The sequence below is a fragment of the Nomascus leucogenys genome, chromosome 17, assembly GCF_006542625.1.
Source record: "Nomascus leucogenys isolate Asia chromosome 17, Asia_NLE_v1, whole genome shotgun sequence".
Lineage (NCBI taxonomy): Eukaryota > Metazoa > Chordata > Mammalia > Primates > Hylobatidae > Nomascus > Nomascus leucogenys.
Genome location: NC_044397.1, coordinates 45,345,484 through 45,363,165, shown reverse-complemented (window position 1 = coordinate 45,363,165; position 17,682 = coordinate 45,345,484). Strand labels below are relative to the sequence as shown.

At 44.2% G+C, this 17,682-nt stretch overlaps 1 protein-coding gene and 1 long non-coding RNA gene across 7 annotated transcripts in view; both read left to right on the top strand.

Annotated features, from left to right (window-relative positions):
* CALN1 (calneuron 1) overlaps window positions 1-17,682 on the top strand; it is a 670,983-nt gene that overhangs the window by 398,407 nt on the left and 254,894 nt on the right. The gene's annotated exons all lie outside the window — the stretch shown is intronic.
* On the top strand, window positions 191-1,849 carry LOC115830926. The gene is made up of 2 exons (XR_004026477.1): window positions 191-266; window positions 1,362-1,849. It is a non-coding gene; the product is annotated as an uncharacterized LOC115830926 (long non-coding RNA).

Below are 17,682 nucleotides of genomic sequence, written 5' to 3'. Positions count from 1 at the left end.
GGTGGGAGGGGGGCGAGGGTTAAAAGACAACAAATATGGTGCAGTATATACTGCTCGGGTGATGGGTACACCATGATCTCACAAATCTCTAAAAAGCTTACTCATGTAATCAAACACCACCTGTACCCCAATAACTTATGGAAAAATAAAATCAAAAAAATAAACTTTGATAAAGGTTGCAAAAGAAAACCAAAGTTGCTACATAGATCTAAAAAAAAATGACACATGCTGGTAAGGTTGGGGAGTAAAGGGAACACTCATATACTGTTGGTGGGAGTGTAAATCAGTTCAGCCCTTGTGAAAGGCAGTGCGGTGATTCCTCAAAGAGCTAAAAACAGAACTGCCATTCAACCCAGCACTCCCATTACTGGGTATATACTCTGGGTTGTTCTGTGCAGTGGTTCCAGGCCACTGTCTCAGTTCCTAACACATAACCAGCCGGTAATTTCAGAGTGTCTATGAATCTGCATATTTTGAAAATCATGCTTTTTAGTTTCTGGGAGTCTTTGGTGTACTTTGATTCCACTCTTTGGGAACACATATTCCTTTTGTTTGTTTGTTTGTTTTTGAGACAGAGTCTCGCTGTGTCACCCAGGCTGGAGTGCAGTGGTGAGATCTTGGCTCACTGCAAACCCCACCTCCCAGGCTCAAGCGATTCGCCTGCCTCAGCCTCCTGAGTAGCTGGGATTACAGGCTCCCGCCACCACATCTGGCCAATTTTTGTATTTTTAGTAGAGACTGGGTTTCACCATATTGGCCAAGCTGGTCTTGAACTCCTATCCTCAGGTGATCCTCCTGCCTCGGCCTCCCAAAGTGCTGGGATTACAGGTGTGAGCCACCGTACCTGGCCTTGGCCTCCCAAAGTGCTGGGATTACAGGCGTGAGCCACCGTACCTGGCCTTGGCCTCCCAAAGTGCTGGGATTACAGGCGTGAGCCACCGTACCTGGCCTTGGCCTCCCAAAGTGCTGGGATTACAGGCGTGAGCCACCGCACCTGGCCACCCTCTAAGTTCTTACCTATGTCGTCTTTCTTTAGTTGTAGTCAGTGGGAACCAAGTGCTTCAAAGACTCATTGAGTCACCCTGTCTCTGGTCACTGAGACAGGGTGAGTTGTCATTTCTGAGACCGAAGTGAGTTGTCATTTCTCTGCCTGGCTGTAGATTTCCATCCGCCTTCTCTGCCAAGTCAGTGCAAAGGCACACCAACAGGTTAGGGGAAGCCCGGAGGTTTTCTTGTTCGCCTGACCTGAAACAAGTGTGCCTCCTTCCTGAGGTCAAGGAGGAAGCCCCCTCTCTTTAGGGGACATCTCACCCAGGAGCAGGAGACACGGGCTATAGAGTAGATTTTCTTTGGGTGGTCAGTAGTCAGTGAGGTCAAGACCATCACCCCCAAGCCCCAATCCCCCCAGAGCCTGCTGGAGTAAACAGGTGTGGCCCTTTCTCGGGGCGCTTCCTGGGGAAGGCGCAGATCCTCTGTATCTTCTCTCTACCTTCCCTCCAGAGACCTGCCTGCCCTGGCCGGTGTCCACTGCAGAGGCGACTTGCCGGGACAGCAGGTCAGGAGTTCTTGCAGTTGTATACTCACAGCCCCTTAACTCCGCATTTGCTCTGTTTTCTAAATGATTATTGCTGCCACACAAGGAAACGATTGATTTTTTAAATGTTTGTCAAGGACCCAGCCACTGTTAGTAAATTCCCAGAATTACAATGGAGTCATTTCTTTTTTTCTGGATAGACAATCATACCATCCCCTGAATAGTGATCACCTTGTCTCATGAATTCCTTTAGTCGTCTTTCTCACTTGTATCTCAAGTCATAATATTGGCCAGAACACGGAGAACAACATTGAATAAAAGCGATAGCGAGCATCCCTGGGGCATTGCTTATTTTAATGGAAATTCCTCTGGTGTAGGAGAATATGCTTCTGCCTTGAGATAGATCACTCTTACTTTGTCGAGAAAGGATTATTCTTGTCTTTGTTCTAAAAAGTCCTGAAGGAATCTTGTATTTTCCCCAGCACTGTTTGCAGCTTCCATAGAGATCACCACACTTTTTATTGTGTCTATTGATTTGATTTCATATATGGATTGATTTTTCTAGTATTAAATTGTACTCAAGTTCTGGAATGATCTGTACTTGGCCATGGTCAGCTATGTTTGGAGCATATTTTAAATTAGATTTTCCAGTTCCAGCTTTAGAGTTTTTGCATGTGAGATGTGTTGGTTGGTTTTCTTTTGTGTATTTTTGTATGAGAGTTATATTAACTTTTCCACTTTTTCTTCATCCTGGAACAGTTAATATAACATGAGGAGTGTCTATTTCTCAACAACAGGAAAAAACTCAGATATAATTTTTCCTAATTTGAGAAGCTTTTCAGGTATTTTTAAAAAATAGTTTATCAGTTTTAGAAATCTGATTTCATTGTTTTTCTGCATTTTCTTAAATCAATACTAATGAATCTTTTTAAAATAAAGTCACTAGTTTCACAAAAAATTTAAAATGGATTAGCTTTTGGTTATACAAAGTACAGTATTTCAGAATTTTTATCTCTTCTATATTTGTGGCTGCATAGCTTTTCTCAGTTGTAATTATATTTTCTTGTTTCTGGATTAGATTTGTCAATCATTCATATATTTTATAGTTTTCTCAAATAATTCTCTTTTTTGATACAATGCATATCATATCTATTTGTGAATTTCCCAAATAACTAATTCTACCATCACCCTAATTATATCATTACCCCATTTCCTTTAAGTCTAACTTTTCTAAAGTTTTAAAAAATGTGTTATTTTTTCCTTTCCAAATAAAATATTTATTTATTTATTTATTTATTTATTTATTTATTTATTTATTTATTGTGGTGGAGTCTTGCTCTGTCACCCAGGCTGGAATGCAGTGGCACAACCTTGGCTCACTGCAGCCTCCACCTCCCGGGTTCACGCGATTCTCCTGTCTCAGCCCCCCAAGTAACTGGGATTACACCATGTTTGGCTAATTTTTGTATTTTTTTAGTTGAAACGAGGTTTCACCATGTTGGCCTGGCTGGTCTCGAACTCCTGACCTCAAATTAACCTCCCACCTTGGCCTCCCAAAGTGCTGGGATTACAGGCATGAGCCACCAAATCCCGCCCAAAATAATGAAATTATTTTAATGCTATGAATTTACCTCTGAGAACAACTTTGATGAATACCTCCATATTTCAGTTATGTAATTTTTTCACTATCATTTTCTTTAAAAGATATCTTGCATTTTGTATTCTTCATTGATCAGGAGGGTGTTTTCCATTTCAGAGTGATCTAGGGCTCTCTGCTTGAATGTATACTATTAATATTAAATCCTAGTTTCTTTGAGTTTGAGTAGGAGAATGAGGTCTGCTTATTTCAGCTTTGAAAAATTAGTTGATTTTTTTGTGATCTACCATATAATCCTGTTTTTATAAATGTTTCATGAATGTTTTAAGAGGTAGTCTTTTTTTACTACAGCATTCTGTATATTACCTCTTATTTTCTGTGTGTATGGCTAATAATCTAGTAATTGCAGTTGTACTGCTGAAATTCTCATCTTGAAAGACAACATGGCATAATGGAAAGAAAAGAATGTTTTAGACAGAAGGTAAATCAGGGTTCAAATCTGAATTTTATTACAATTAGTGGCATAATCTTATAGAGGTCACCTAATATCTGAACCTCCCTTATGCCTTATTAAAACCGGGACATCACTTAATGCCTCCCTTTGGCCGGGCGAGGGGGCTCACGCCTGAAATCCCAGCACTTTGGGAGACTGAGGCAGGAGGATAATTTGTGGTCAGGAGTTCAAGACCAGCCTGACCAACATGGTGAAACCCCGTCTCTACTAAACATACAAAAAAAAAAAGTATATCCAGGAGTGGTGGTGCGAGCCTCTAGTCCCAGCTACTCAGGACGCTGAGGCAGAAGAATCACTTCAACTTGGGAGGCAGAGGTTGCAGTGAGCCAAGATTGCACCACTGCACTCTATCTTGGGTGACAGAGTGAGACTGCATCTCAAAAAAAAAAAATAATAATAGGCTTGGCGCGGGTGCTCACGCCTGTAATCCCAGCACTTTGGGAGACCGAGGCAGGTGGCTCACCTGAGGTCAGGAGTTCGAGACCAGCCCGACCAACGGGTGAAACCCCATCTCTACTAAAAACACAAAAAATAGCCGGGCATGGTGGCGCATGCCTGTAATCCCAGCTACTCAGGAGGCTGAGGCAGGAGAATCGCTTGAACCTGGGAGGCAGGGGTTGCAGTGAGCCAAGATGGTGCCACTGCACTCCAGACTGGGCAACAAGAGTGAAATTTCATCTCTAAATAAATAAATAAATCCTACTTTTCATTGCTATCATAAGAAGTAAAATAGCTTAACAATGTGCCTGCCCTATAGTTCATCACAGTGAGTGATGTTATTAATATTTGCTTATTTGATCTGCTATTGATTGATAGCACATGAAAGTCTTCCCTTTCTTAGCTCAGAAAAAAATGTCTCATTACTATACCTTGTAGTATTCTCGGATCCTTTTGTCTTTCTCTCTTGTAAAGTTCAAGTTTCTAATTTCTGTGTTTCATATGTTATCTTTCTCTCTCATCATTTTACTTCTTTTTTATTTTCCCTGTCTAGACTAGGTTGGGGCTGTAGGTTATTGATGTGATTATCTGTGCTGTGGCTGTTGCTATTTATTATGCTTTTGGAATTGTTCTCCTCCTGCCGCCGCCCCCCCCCCCCACGGTAATATGATATCATATTTTCTGGCTGGGCATGGTGGCTCACACCGATAATCCTAGCACTTTGGGAGGCCAAGGCAGGAGGATTGCTTAAACCTGGAAGTTCTAGAGCAGCCTGAGCAACATAGACCCTGTCTCTACAAAAAAATAAAAGTAGCTGGGCATGGTGGTGTGCACCTGTAGTTCTAGCTACTTGGGAGGCTGAAGTGGGAGGATTGCTTGGGCCCAGAAGGTTGAGGCGGCTACAGAGGGCCATAATCATGGCACAGCACTGCACTCCAGCCTGGGCAACACAGCGAGAAAGAGAAGGAAGGAAGGAAAAAAGGAAGGAGGAAGGAAGGAAGGGAGGAAAAAAGGCAGAGAAGGAAGGAAGGGAGGAAAGGAAGGAGGGAGGCAGAGAAGAAAGGAAGGAAAGGGAAGGAGGAAGAAGGGGAGGCAGACAAGGAGGGAAGGCAGGGAGGGGGGGAGGAAAAGGAAGGAAATTACATTTTCCGAAATGCACTTTTATTTCCCTCTATAAAATTAATATACTAATATGCTATTTTAAGTAACATAACAGAGGAGTATACGAAGTCTAAGTGTATAAGTAAAAAGTTCATATCATGCAGATTTCAACTTTTCCATTACACAATGGCTTCTCTTTCTTCCCTTCCCAAGTCCTGTGTCCTACCCCTTCCCTGTTATTTCTACCCCTTCGCTGTTATTTCTTTATCATGTCACATGCAGGCGCTGCTCTACTCATACGTGGCGGCCCTTATAACGCATACCCAAAAAACAAATTGAAAAGGATGATTAAGAAGAGATATGGGCTGGGTGTGGTGGCTCATGCCTATAATCCCAGCATTTTGGGAGGCTGAGGCGGGTGGATCACTTGAGCTCAAGAGTTCAAGTCCCACCTGGCCAACAGGGTGAAACCCAGTCTCTACTAAAATACAAAAATTAGCCGGGTGTGGTGGCACACACCTGTACTCCCAGCTACTTGGGAGGTTGAGGCAGGGGAATCGCTTGAACCTGGGAGGCGGAGGTTGCAGTGAGCCAAGATCATGCCACTGCACTCCAGCCTGGGTGACTGAGCAAGACTCTGTCTCAAAAAAAAAAAAAAAAAAAAAAGAAGCAGCAGCTATATGAATGAATGAAGCCTCCGATATCTCTGCCCACACTGTGTTAGATGCTTATGAGCATCTCTTACTTTGCTCACATCATGGAGACCAGTGTCCCAGACAATATCCAATTTCCCTGCATTTTCCTTCTGCAGCACTTTCCTCTTTTTAACACTCACACCCTTGTGAGTCCTTGGTTGTCTCTGCTCCCAGCTGAACTCTAATTTCCTAGAGGGCAGTGCCCACGTGCCCCCTGTTCACTGCAGTATCCCCAAGGCCGAGCACAATGGCTGCCACGTCATGGGTTTGGGTAAATATTTATTGACATGAGTTAGAAGTTGCAGTTCCCTGCTAACGCATCCCAGGTAGGCTTTGACTTTGCTGGTGCATTTTCATTGTTCTTGTTTGTTCTCCTCACTGAAGCCAGGCTCTATTTTTTTGTTTGTTTGTTTGTTTCATCTTATTGAGACACTGACTGCAGTGCAGTGGTGTGATCATAGCTCAGTGCAGTCTCTAAGTCCTGGACTCAAGCAATCCTCTTGCCTCAGCCTCCCAAGTAGCTGGGACTACAGGCACTCACCACCACACCCAGCTAATTTTTTATTTGTTTTGTAGAGATGGGGTCTTGCTGTGTTGTCCAGGCTGGTCTCAAACTCCCAACCTCTCACCTCGATCTCCCAAAGTGCTGAAATTACAGGTAGCCAAGACTCTCAGCCTCCTTCCACTCTTGTTTCAGCCTCTTGTCTTTTCGTCTTCGTATGTCTATTTGTGGACAAACTCTTGTTTGTGGAAGGCTTTCATTGGCCATATCTAACACAAAGCAGGTGTTTCTTAACCTTTCTTCTCTCTCTGATAGTGAATAATTTGGAGGAGTTAATTTTGTTTTTGTACATTAAAGGGCAGTGCTTCCCTTCTCTGCTGGATTAAACCTTACATTTTCCCGCTAGTTTTCATTTTTATTTATTTATTTTTTTGAGACAGAGTTTCACTCTGTTGTCCAGGCTAGAGTGTAACGGCACAATCTTGGCTCACTGTAGCCTTGACTTCCGTGGGCTCAGGTGATTCTCTCACCTCAGCTTTCTGAGTACCTGTGACTATAGGTACGTGCCACCGTGCCCAGCTAATTTTTGTATTTCTTGTAGAGACAGGGTTTTGCTAGATTTTTGTATTTCTTGTAGAGATAGGGTTTTGCTAGGTTGCCCAGGCTGTTCTCAAACTCCTGAGCTCATGCAATTCTCAGCCTCCCAAAGTGCTGGGATTATAGGCGTGAGCTACTGCACCTGGCCTTAGTTTTCAATCCTCTTTTTTTTTTTTTTTGAGAGGGAGTCTTGCCCTGATGCCCAGGCTGGAGTGCAATGGCACAATCTCGGCTCACTGCAGCCTCCACCTCCCGGATTCAAGTGATTCTTCTGCCTCAGCCTCCCGAGTAGCTGGGATTACAGGCACCTGCCAACACCCAGCTAATTTTTGTATTTTTAGTAGAGACGAGGTTTCACCATGTTGGCCAGGCTGGTCTCAAACTCCTGACCTCAGGTGATCCACCCGCCTCCGCCTCCCAAAGTGTTAAGATTACAGGCATGAACCACCACACCCAGCCTCTCTACAAAAAAATTAAAAAATGAATCAGGCATGGTGGTGTGTGCCTGTAGTCTCAGCTATTCAGGAGGTTGAGGCAGGAGAATTGCCTTAGCCTCGGAACTGGAAACTGCAGTGAGCTATGATTGTGCCACTGCCCTCCGGCCTGGGCAACAGAGAGAGACCTTGTCTCCAAAAAAAGAAGGAAACTGGAGCCTGAGGCTCCCACCTCAGCTGAGTACCTGTGACTATCGGCACATGCCACCATGCCCAGCTAATTTTTGTATTTCTTATAGAGACAGGGTTTTGCTAGGTTGTCCAGGCTGGTCTCGAACTCCTGGGCTGAAGCAATTCTCCTGCCTCAGCCTCCCAAAGTGCTGGGATTATAGGGGTGAGCTACTGTACCTAGCCTTAGTTTTCAATCCTTTTTTTTTTTTGAGAGGGAGTCTCACTGTTGCCCAGGCTGGAGTGCAATGGTGCGATCTCAGTTCACTGCAACCTCTGCCTCTGGGGTTCGAGTGATTCTTCTGCCTCAGCCTCCCGAGTAGCTAGGATTACAGCCACCTGCCACCACACCCAGCTAATTTTTGTATTTTTAGTAGAGACAGGGTTTCACCATGTTGGCCAGGCTGGTCTCAAAGTCCTGACCTCAGGTGATCCACCCACCTCTGCCTCCCAAAGTGTTGGGATTACAGGTGTGAGCCACCGCGCCCGGTCTCTCTACGAAAAAATTAAAAAATGAATCAGGCATGGTGTTTTGTGCCTGTAGTCCCAGCTACTTAGGAGGCTGAGGCAGGAGAATTGCCTTAGCCTTGGAATTGGAAGCTGCAGTCAGCTATGATTGTGTCACTGCACTCCAGCCTGGGCAACAGAGAGAGACCCTGTCTCCAAAAAAAGAAAAGGAAGAAACTGGAGCCTGTGGAGGGAGCCGCCTGTGGCTCCCACTCACTGCATTACTTGCAGGTGCTGAAACTTCTCCCCATGTAATATGCTGGGGTTGTTCCTGCAACTCAAGATCAAAACAGAGGCACCAGGAAGGGCGAGGAAATGGATAAAAGGGAAGCGGGACAAGATGCCAGACTTCCTAGTAATCCAAGCACACATAGTCAGGAGCTGGTTGTCTGGGTGCCTGGATTTTGCAGACCTGGGTCTCCTCCCAGCTTGGAGCAGGCAGCACATGCTGCCTCTTCCTACCCTTTCCTGTCAGGTGCTTTCTAGTAGTGCCTGCAGAGACCACCAGCTGTATTTCTCCATCCGCTTCACTGGAGCCATGGTGAGTGTACGTTTCCCCAGATTTGTTCAAATGGATGACTATCTTCAGCTTCTAGGACCGGTGTCACTTTGTGTCTTTTTCTAGTTTCATGGAGACTTCCATGAGAAGTTGAGCAAAAACACATCAGAAATTGGTATTTCCGTGCCTCTTAATCCTGAAGTCAAGATTATTCTGCAGTCATTGCATCCATATTCTCAAAATGCCTAACATATTTCAGATCAGAAGTTTTTAGGCTGTGGCTGGGTGCAGTGGCTCACGCCTCTAATCGCGTTGCTTTGGGAGGCTGAGGTGGGAGGATTGCTTGAGGCCAGGAGTTGGAGATTGGCCTAGGAAACATAGCGAGACCCCATCTCTCCAAATAATTAAATAAATAAATAATTTACCAAGCATGGTGGTGCACACCTGTGGTCCTGGCTACTCAGGAACCTGAAGCAGGAGGTTTGCTTGAACCCAGGAGTTTGAGCCTGCAATGAACTGTGATTGTACCACTGCATTCTAGCCTGGGTGACAGAGCAAGTCTCTGCCAAAAAAAAAAAAAAAAAAGTTTTAAGCGGAAATTATTCTCTGAAGGTTAAAAAATACCCTGCAACCATCGGAGTAGATAGAAAGTGAGGTTTGATGCAATTGAGAGGCCTGTTTCTGTCTTGCATGTATAATTTCTCTTCCATATGGATCCCTGAGGGAGGTGTGTGTATAGGAGAAGTTGGAATGGGAAATAAAGTCCCCCTTTATATCTGCCTTGCTCACCCCCCATCTCCCCATGCAGAAAAGAAGACAGGGGTGAGGTGGCTTGGCCTACTCTGAGGAGGCCGGCTCTGGATGAACCTACCACATAGATGAGAAACATGACCAGAAATGGGCTTCATCTCTGAGCACAAACTTATAGCACATCCTGGGAGCCAACCCAATCTGATTTGCTCCTGCTGTTCTGCTCTTTGGAGGAGAGAAGAGAGGGGACAATAGCAGCACTAGGAAGTGCCATCAGCCTACCCCAACTCTCATATTCACCCCGATATGGTTCTGTTGTGTCCCCACCCAAATCTCATCTTGAACTCCCGCGTGTTGTGGGAGGGACCTGGTGGGAGGTAATTGAATCATGGTGGGGGTGGGGGGACTTTCCTGTGCTGTTCTTGTGATAGCGAATAAGTCTCATGAGATCTGATGGTTTTATAAAGAGGTGTTCCTCTGCACAAGCTCTCTCCTTTGCCTGCCAGCATCCATGTAACTTGCTCCTCCTTTGCCTTCCGCCATGATTGTGAGGCATCTCCAGCCATGTGGAACTGTAAGTCCAATTAAACTTCTTTCTTTTGTAAATTGCCCAGTCTCATGTGTGTCTTTATCAGCAGCATGGAAACGAACTAATACAACCCCATTACCTCTTTTTTATTTAAGAGACAGTGTCTCACTCTGTTGTCCAGATGGAGTGCAGTGGCACAATCATAGCTCACTGCAGCCTCAAACTCCTGAGCTCAAGCGATCCTTCTGCCTCGACCTCCAGAGTGGCTGGGACCAAAGCATAATGCCATCACGCCTGGCTGAGTTTTTTTGATTTTTTGTAAAGATGGGGTTTGGCTGTGTTGTCCAAGCTGGTTTCAAACTCCTGGCCTCAAGCGATCCTCCCAGCTCAGCCTCCCAAAGTGTTGGGATTATAGGCATGAGCCACCATGCCTGGCTTGATTTTCCTACTCTGCTATGGTTAACTGATATTTTTCATTCTAATGTAAAGTGTGCATAAAAGCATTTTTTCCTATGTTTATTGTTCTGCATTATGTAATACATATAAAAACTTTGTGCTCGTTGTTCTGCTCCCCTGGGAAATGGGCTTCCTGGGGGTTCTGGACTGCTGAAGGCAATGAACCTCTCTGGGTTGTCCCGACCTTTGTTTTACTTTGACCAGCTGTGTGAGGATAAGGTAGTTCAGGAACTAGGAGAGCCTGCTGAATGTAAAATTCCATGAACAGAAGCAAGAGAATGACGAGACTGTGCTAGTTCTTTCAGAATAACAGCAGCACCCTTGCACTGCACAGAGTTAAACATCCCAGATCTGGAAGGACCCTTCCTTGTGTCACCAGCAGCTGCAAGATCTATATTAGGGCCTCTGAACCACGAGAAGCCATGCATCTATTCCTGCTCTAGGTCGAAATGTTTGTTTCTATAAATTTTTGTGGCCTTGGCTGAATGACTCAGGAACTGAGAGTGAGAGTGGGGGTGTGTGCAGAAGTGTTGGCCTAGCAAGATATCCTTAGGATGGCACACTTGCAAGTTGGCCCTTAGCTGATTTCTGGAAAATTGGAGTTTTGGAGGGGTCCCACCATTCCTAAAACTTTTAAGAGTGGTTCATCATGGCCAAACTGTTTGTTCAAACAATATGGTTTATGCTAAGCACCCATTTTCCTTTTGGGAGTCTTATTTATTTATTTTTAAGAGTTGAAGTCTCACTCTGTTGCCCAGGCTGGAGTGCAGTGACATAATCAGAGTTCACTGCAGCCTCAACTCAACCTGCTCGCCTCAAGCAATCCTGCAGCCACAGCCTCCCAGAGTACTGGGATTATACGTGTGATCCACTGCTCCTGCCCCTGTTTGAGAGTCTTGAATTTGAGTACATGCCAGGCAGAGAGGGCCTGCATGACCAGCTCCCAGTGAAAACCTTGGACATTCATTCTCCAATGAACTTTTCTGGTGAGCAGCATTTCACATCTATTGCTGCTACTCGTTGTTAGGGGAGTGAAGCATGTCCTGTGGATGCCACTGGGAGAGGATTCTGAAATCTTGAGCCTGGTTTCCTCCAGATTTTGCCCCACACTCTGGATCCTTTAGAAGATTGCGTGTTGTATTCTTTCTCCATAATAAGTTATAGCTACACATACAGCTGTATGCTCAGTCTTGGGAGGACTTGTACCAAACTATTGAACGTGGTAAGGGGTCTTGGCAGTCCCTCCAACACATGGCCCACCCACCTAACGTGAGATACCTCCAATGCATAACCCATCTGAAAGCCTGCAGTCCCCCTCAAACCAAGTTGCTACTCCTAAGTCCCTTCTATAAAAATTCTGGTGCTGCTGTCAGGACAAGAACATGGTTTTTGCCACCTTGCTACTCTGTATTAGTCTGTTCTCATGCTGCTAATAAAGACATACCCGAGACTAGATAATTTATAAAGGAAATAGCTTTAATGGACTCATAGTTCCACATGGCTGGGGAGGCCTCACAATCATGGCAGAAGGCAAGGAGGAGCAAAGTCACGTCTTACATGGTGGCAGGCAAAGAAGGAGAGGCTATGTGTGGGGGTACTCCCCTTTATCAGACCATCAGATCTCATGAGACTTATTCACTGTCTTGAGAGCAGCACAAGAAAGGGACCACCCCCATAATCCAATTACCTCCCACTGGGTCCCTCCCATGACATGTGGGAATTACAGGAGCTACAATTCAAGATGAGATTTGTGCCAGGTGTGGTGGCTCACACCTGTAATCCCAGCACTTTGGGAGGCTGAGATGGGCAGATCGCCTGAGGTCAGGAGTTCGAGACCAGCCTGGCCAACATGATGAAATCCTGTTTTTACTAAAAATACAAAAATTAGCTGAGTGTGGTGGTGTGCACCTGTTATCTCAGCTACTTGGGAGGCTGAGGCAGGAGAATTGCTTGAACCCAGGAGGCAGAGGTTGCAGTGAGCCGAGACTGTACCACTGCACTCTAGCCTGGGCAACAGAGCCAGATGCTGTCTCAAAAAGAAAAAAAAAAAATTGGGTTGGGACACAGCCAAAACATATCTCACCCCCATCCCCTCACTCCAGTAATCAGCCCCACAATGTCCCTTGCTCAGTCTTCATCCTACTTGGCCCTCTGTGGCATTGAACATTACTAGAGACTAACCACCTGCCCTTGATTGGAGGTCTCCCTTGATCTCTCAGGCACCTGCCTCTCTCGGTTCTCTTCTCAGACTATTTTGTTCCCATTGTCCTTTGTTTCCCGCCTCTTACATAGAGTGCAATAGGATATCAAAAGGGCACTCTGTTGCCTCAATTTTAGGCCCTAAAGCTGAAGAATAATACAGTAGATGCCAAGTTTTCCTCCTAGAAGTACATGCTAGACCACCCCCAATTAAGATGGCATCAGCTCTGCTGCCATTATCCCATTGTTCTTCCCTATCTTTATGTATCAGTGTGCTTGGGCTGCTACACCAAGATACCACAGACCTGGTGGCTTCATCAGCAGAGATTTGTTTATTTTTTTGTAGTTCTGAAGGCTGGAAGCCCAACCTCAAGGTGCTGGTTGGGTTGGTTTCTACTGAGGCCTCTCTCCTCGGTTGGCACATGGCCACGTTTTCTCAGTGTCCTCACTTGGACATTTTCTCTGTGCATGTGTGCATATGGATTAGGGCTCCATAGTTATGAGACAATTTAACCTTAATTTCTTCTTTAAAGGCCCTGTCTCCAAATATAACCATATTGGGAATTAACCTATGAACTTTGATGGGACCCAATTCAGTCCATAACACTTTTTAAATTTAATTCAACTGTATTTAATTAATTTATTTTTTGAGACAGGGTCTTGCTCTGTTGCCCAGACCTGGGTGCAGTGGCATGATCATAGCTCACTACAGCCACGACTTCCCAGGATCAAGTGATCTTCCTGTCTCAGCCTTCTGAGTAGCTGGGACTAAAAGCACACACCTTCACGGCTGGCTATTTTTTTTTTATTGTAATTTTTGTAGGGATGAGCTCTCACTATGTTGCCCAGGCAAATCTGAAACTCCTGGGCTCAAGGGATCCTCCTGCCTCAGCCTCCGAAAGTGCTGAGATTACAAGCATGAACCACCCATGCCCAGCCTCATTAACGTTTTTTAAGAGGTTGACATTAAAGGATTAGGCAAAAGAATTTCCTTGGGAAATAGTTGAATTTTTTCCTAACTTTCTCAGGGTGAGGAAGGGGTGTTTTCTCATTCAATCTGAGCTAAAGGTGTTTCCTAAGAGCCATTTGTAGAGATTGACTTGTGATTGCTGCAGTATAAAACATACAGGCAGCTTATGTTTCAGCAACCTGCAAAAAGTGTAAAGGCCTGGGCTGGGGCTGGAGCTGCTGTAGAGTTTAGTAACCAAGCAGAGCAGGAGAGGGCTGCCTTTGGAAGAGCTGCCATCTTAGTGACACATGGGGCAATGGAGGAGCCTGCTTGGGGGTGTCTTGAGGACCTCCTAGAGTGCTAATGTTGCCCCAGAGGAGGGAGAGACCTTCAGAAGCCCAGAGGTTTGGGGAGGACATTTTCAGTAGCCAAAAGGGGGAGAGGCCTGGGCCCCTTTTCCCTTACTCCTCCTTCTAAGCCTATCCACCTATGGTGGCTAGAAACCACAGCTGCACAGTGTGGAAGGAGGTGGACTCAATAAGAGTGGTGGTGGTGGGGGAGACCCTGATCTATTCCTCTTCCCCACTCTAGGTTTACTAGCCTGGGTCAAGCCCAAGTCAAAAGAGGGAAGATGTTTTCTTTCAAAGGAGGGAAGTCTGTAGTTATGTGATTAGTAGCCTGCACGGGATCTTTTATTATCTAAAAGTTACTGGATGACTTTGATTCCTTAAGAGTCTATAACAAAGCAATGGGACCAGCCCAGTGCTCTTTCCAGGTAAAGATATGAGATAGGGAAGCTTGAACAGGGAGTTGTGAGAAAGAGCAAAGTGTTTTTGCTTGCATCCTATGGAGCCTAGCCCATCCAACACGCCACCTACATAGCTGCTCCTCAAGCCCTTTGCTTATTCCTCTTCTCTTTCTTGCCTTGCTCCTTTCCTTCCTTTGCTCTTGATGAGTTCGTCTGGCTAGATACAAACAACTGAATTCACCATTTAATTTTTAAATTTTATTTACTTTTTGAACAGGTAATAAGTCATATGGTTCAAATATCAAAAATTGTGAAAAGATATTTAAGGCTAGGCAGGGTGGCTTACACCTGTAGTTCTAGCTCCTAGTGTTACAGGAGAGGGGTCCTGATCCAGACCCCAAGAGATGGTTCTTGGATCTCACGCAAGAAAGATTGTGGGGGAGTCCATACAGTAAAGTGAAAGCAAGTTTATTAGGAAAGTAAAGGAATAAAAGAACGGCTACTCCATAAGCAGAGCAGCCATGAGGGCTGCTGGTTGCCCATTTTTATGGTTATTTCTTGATGATATACTAAACCAGGGGTGGATTATTTATGCCTCCCCTTTTTAGACCGCATAGGGTAACTTCTTGATGTTGCCATGGCATTTGTAAACTGTCATGGCGCTGGTGGGAGTGTAGCAGTGAGGAGGACCAGAGGTCACTCTCATTGCCATCTTGGTTTTGGTGGGCTTTGGCTGGTTTCTTTATTGCAGTCTGTTTTATCAGCAAGGTCTTTATGACCTGTATCTTGTGCCGACCTCCTATTTCATCCTGTGACTTAGAATGCCTAACCATATGGAAATGCAGCACAGAGGGTTCAGCCTATTTTACCCAGCTCCTATTCAAGATGGAGTTGTTCTGGTTCAAACACCTCTGACACTAGCACTCTGGGAGGCTGAGGTGGGAGGGTGGCTTGAGGTCAGGAGTTCAAAGTTACAGTGAGCTGTGATCACACTACTGCACTCCAGCCTGGGTGACAGAACAAGGCCCTATCTCAAAAAAGAAAAAAAAAATAAGATACTAGGTTGGTGCAAAAGTAATTGCAGTTTTTGCCATGCTGATGCAATTCTGGAGTCCATGGAGGCTTGAAACTTCCAGGAGAAACTTTGGGGGTGGGGTAAAGGCAGCTCCCCATTCCCCACCCACAACCCTGTACTAGTGTTTCAGGAAGCTGTGTATGCATTCCAGGAGTAGCTTGCACACAGTTTCCAAGAACTAGGTTAAATAAAAACATCCTGTCCTCCAAATATCAGGGATCTGTGTTCTCGTCACTGATTATTGCAGTGTTTTCCTTCCTGTGTACCTTGATGAGTTCATCTGGCTGGATACAAACAACTGAATTCATTGTTTAGTCTTTACGTTTTATTTATTTTTTAAACAGGTAATAAATGATATGGTTCAAATATCAAAAATTATGAAAAGAGGCTGGGCGCAGTGGCTCAGGCCTGTAATCCCAGCACTTTGGGAGGCCGAGGCAGGTAGATCACAAGGGCAGGAGATCGAGACCATCCTGGCTAACCCAGTGAAACCCTGTCTCTACTAAAAATACAAAAAAATTAATTGGGGTGGTAGCGGGCACCTGTGGTCCCAGCTACTCGGGAGGCTGAGGCAGGAGAATGGCGTGAACCCAGGAGGTGGAGCTTGCAGTGAGCCGAGATTGCACCACTGCACTCTAGCCTGGGTGACAGCGTGAGACTCAGCCTCAAAAAAAAAAATTATGAAAAGATACTTAAGGCTAGGCAGGGTGGCTCACACCTATAGTCCTAGCTCCTAGCACTTTGGGAGGATGGCTTGAGGCCAGGAGTTTGAGTGTACAGTGAGCTGTGATCACACCACTGCACTCCAGCCTGGGCGACAACCAAAACAGTAAACAAAAATTAAAACAATACAAGTAAATGAAAACAAATAAAAAATGACAAAAATAATAACAAAAAATAAATCCTTGGGAGAGGGGAGAATCTGATTTCCAGAGATACCACTTATTACATTAACATGTCCAGTTTTCAGCAAAAAAAACACAAAGCATAAAAGAAACAAGAAAGAATGGCCCATTCAAAGAAAAAAAAATAAACAAGCTGTTCCTGAAAAGGACCTGATAGCAGATCTAATACACAAAGAATAAAGAAAGACATTGAGAAAGTCAAGAAAATAATTTTGAAGTAAGTTGAAATATCAGTAAAGAGATAGAAAACATAAAATAAAACATAAGAGAAATTCTAAAGCCAAAAAGTATAATAATGGAAATGAAAAATTCACTAGAGGGGTTCAAACAGGCAGAAGGAAGAATCAGTAAACTTGAAGATAGGAAAAGGAAATTACCAAGACTGGGGAAATGAAAGAAAAACGATTGAAGGAACGTGAACAAAACCTAAGGAATCTGTGGGACACCATCAAGTGGACCAATTGACCTATTGTGGGAGTCCCGGAGGAAGAGAAGATAGAGGAGGGAGCAGAGGGAATATTTGAAGAAAGAATTGTTGAAAACTTCCTAAATTTGATGAAAAATATTAATATAAACATTCAAGGAGATTGATAATATCCAGGTAAGGTGAACTCAAAGAGACCCACAGCAAGACACATTATCAACTTTCAAAAGACAAAGACAGAGAGAATCTTTGTAGCCGTCAGAGAGGGGTGTCTCATCACATATGAGATTATCAATAAGATTGTCAGCATGTTTCTCACCAGAAACTTTGGATGCCAGAAGGCAGTGGGCTGATATATTGAAAATGATAAAAGAAAAAAATACCTGTCAATCAAGAATCCAATATCCAGCAAAACTGTCCTTCAAAGGTGAGGGAGAAATTAAGACATTCTTAGATAAACAAAATCTGAGGGAGTTTGTTATGACTAGACTTGCCCTGCAACAGATGCTAAGGGGAGTCCTTCAGGCTGAAATTTATGGACACTAGACAGTAACTTGAAGCTGTATGAAGCAATAAAGATCACAATAAAGGTGCAATTGTGTGGGCAATTATAAAAGCTAATATTATTGTAACATTGGTTTGTAACTATATTTTGTTTTCTACATAATTTAAGACATTAATGCATTTTCAAAAATTACTAGTTTGTGGTTTTGGCCATGTAATGTATAAAGAGGTAATTTTGTGACATCAACAATTGAAAGGAGTGGGAATGGAAATGTAAAGGAGTAGTATTTTTGTATGTTATTGCAGTTAAGCTGGTATAAATCCAAATTAGAGTGTATAACTTTAGTATATTAAATGTAATCCCCATGGTAACTACAAAGAAAATAGATATAAAATATACACAAAAAGGAAGTGAGAAAGGAATTTAAATATTTCACTACAAAAAGATCAACTACACACAAAAGAAGACAGCAATGCAGGAAATGAGGGACCAAAAG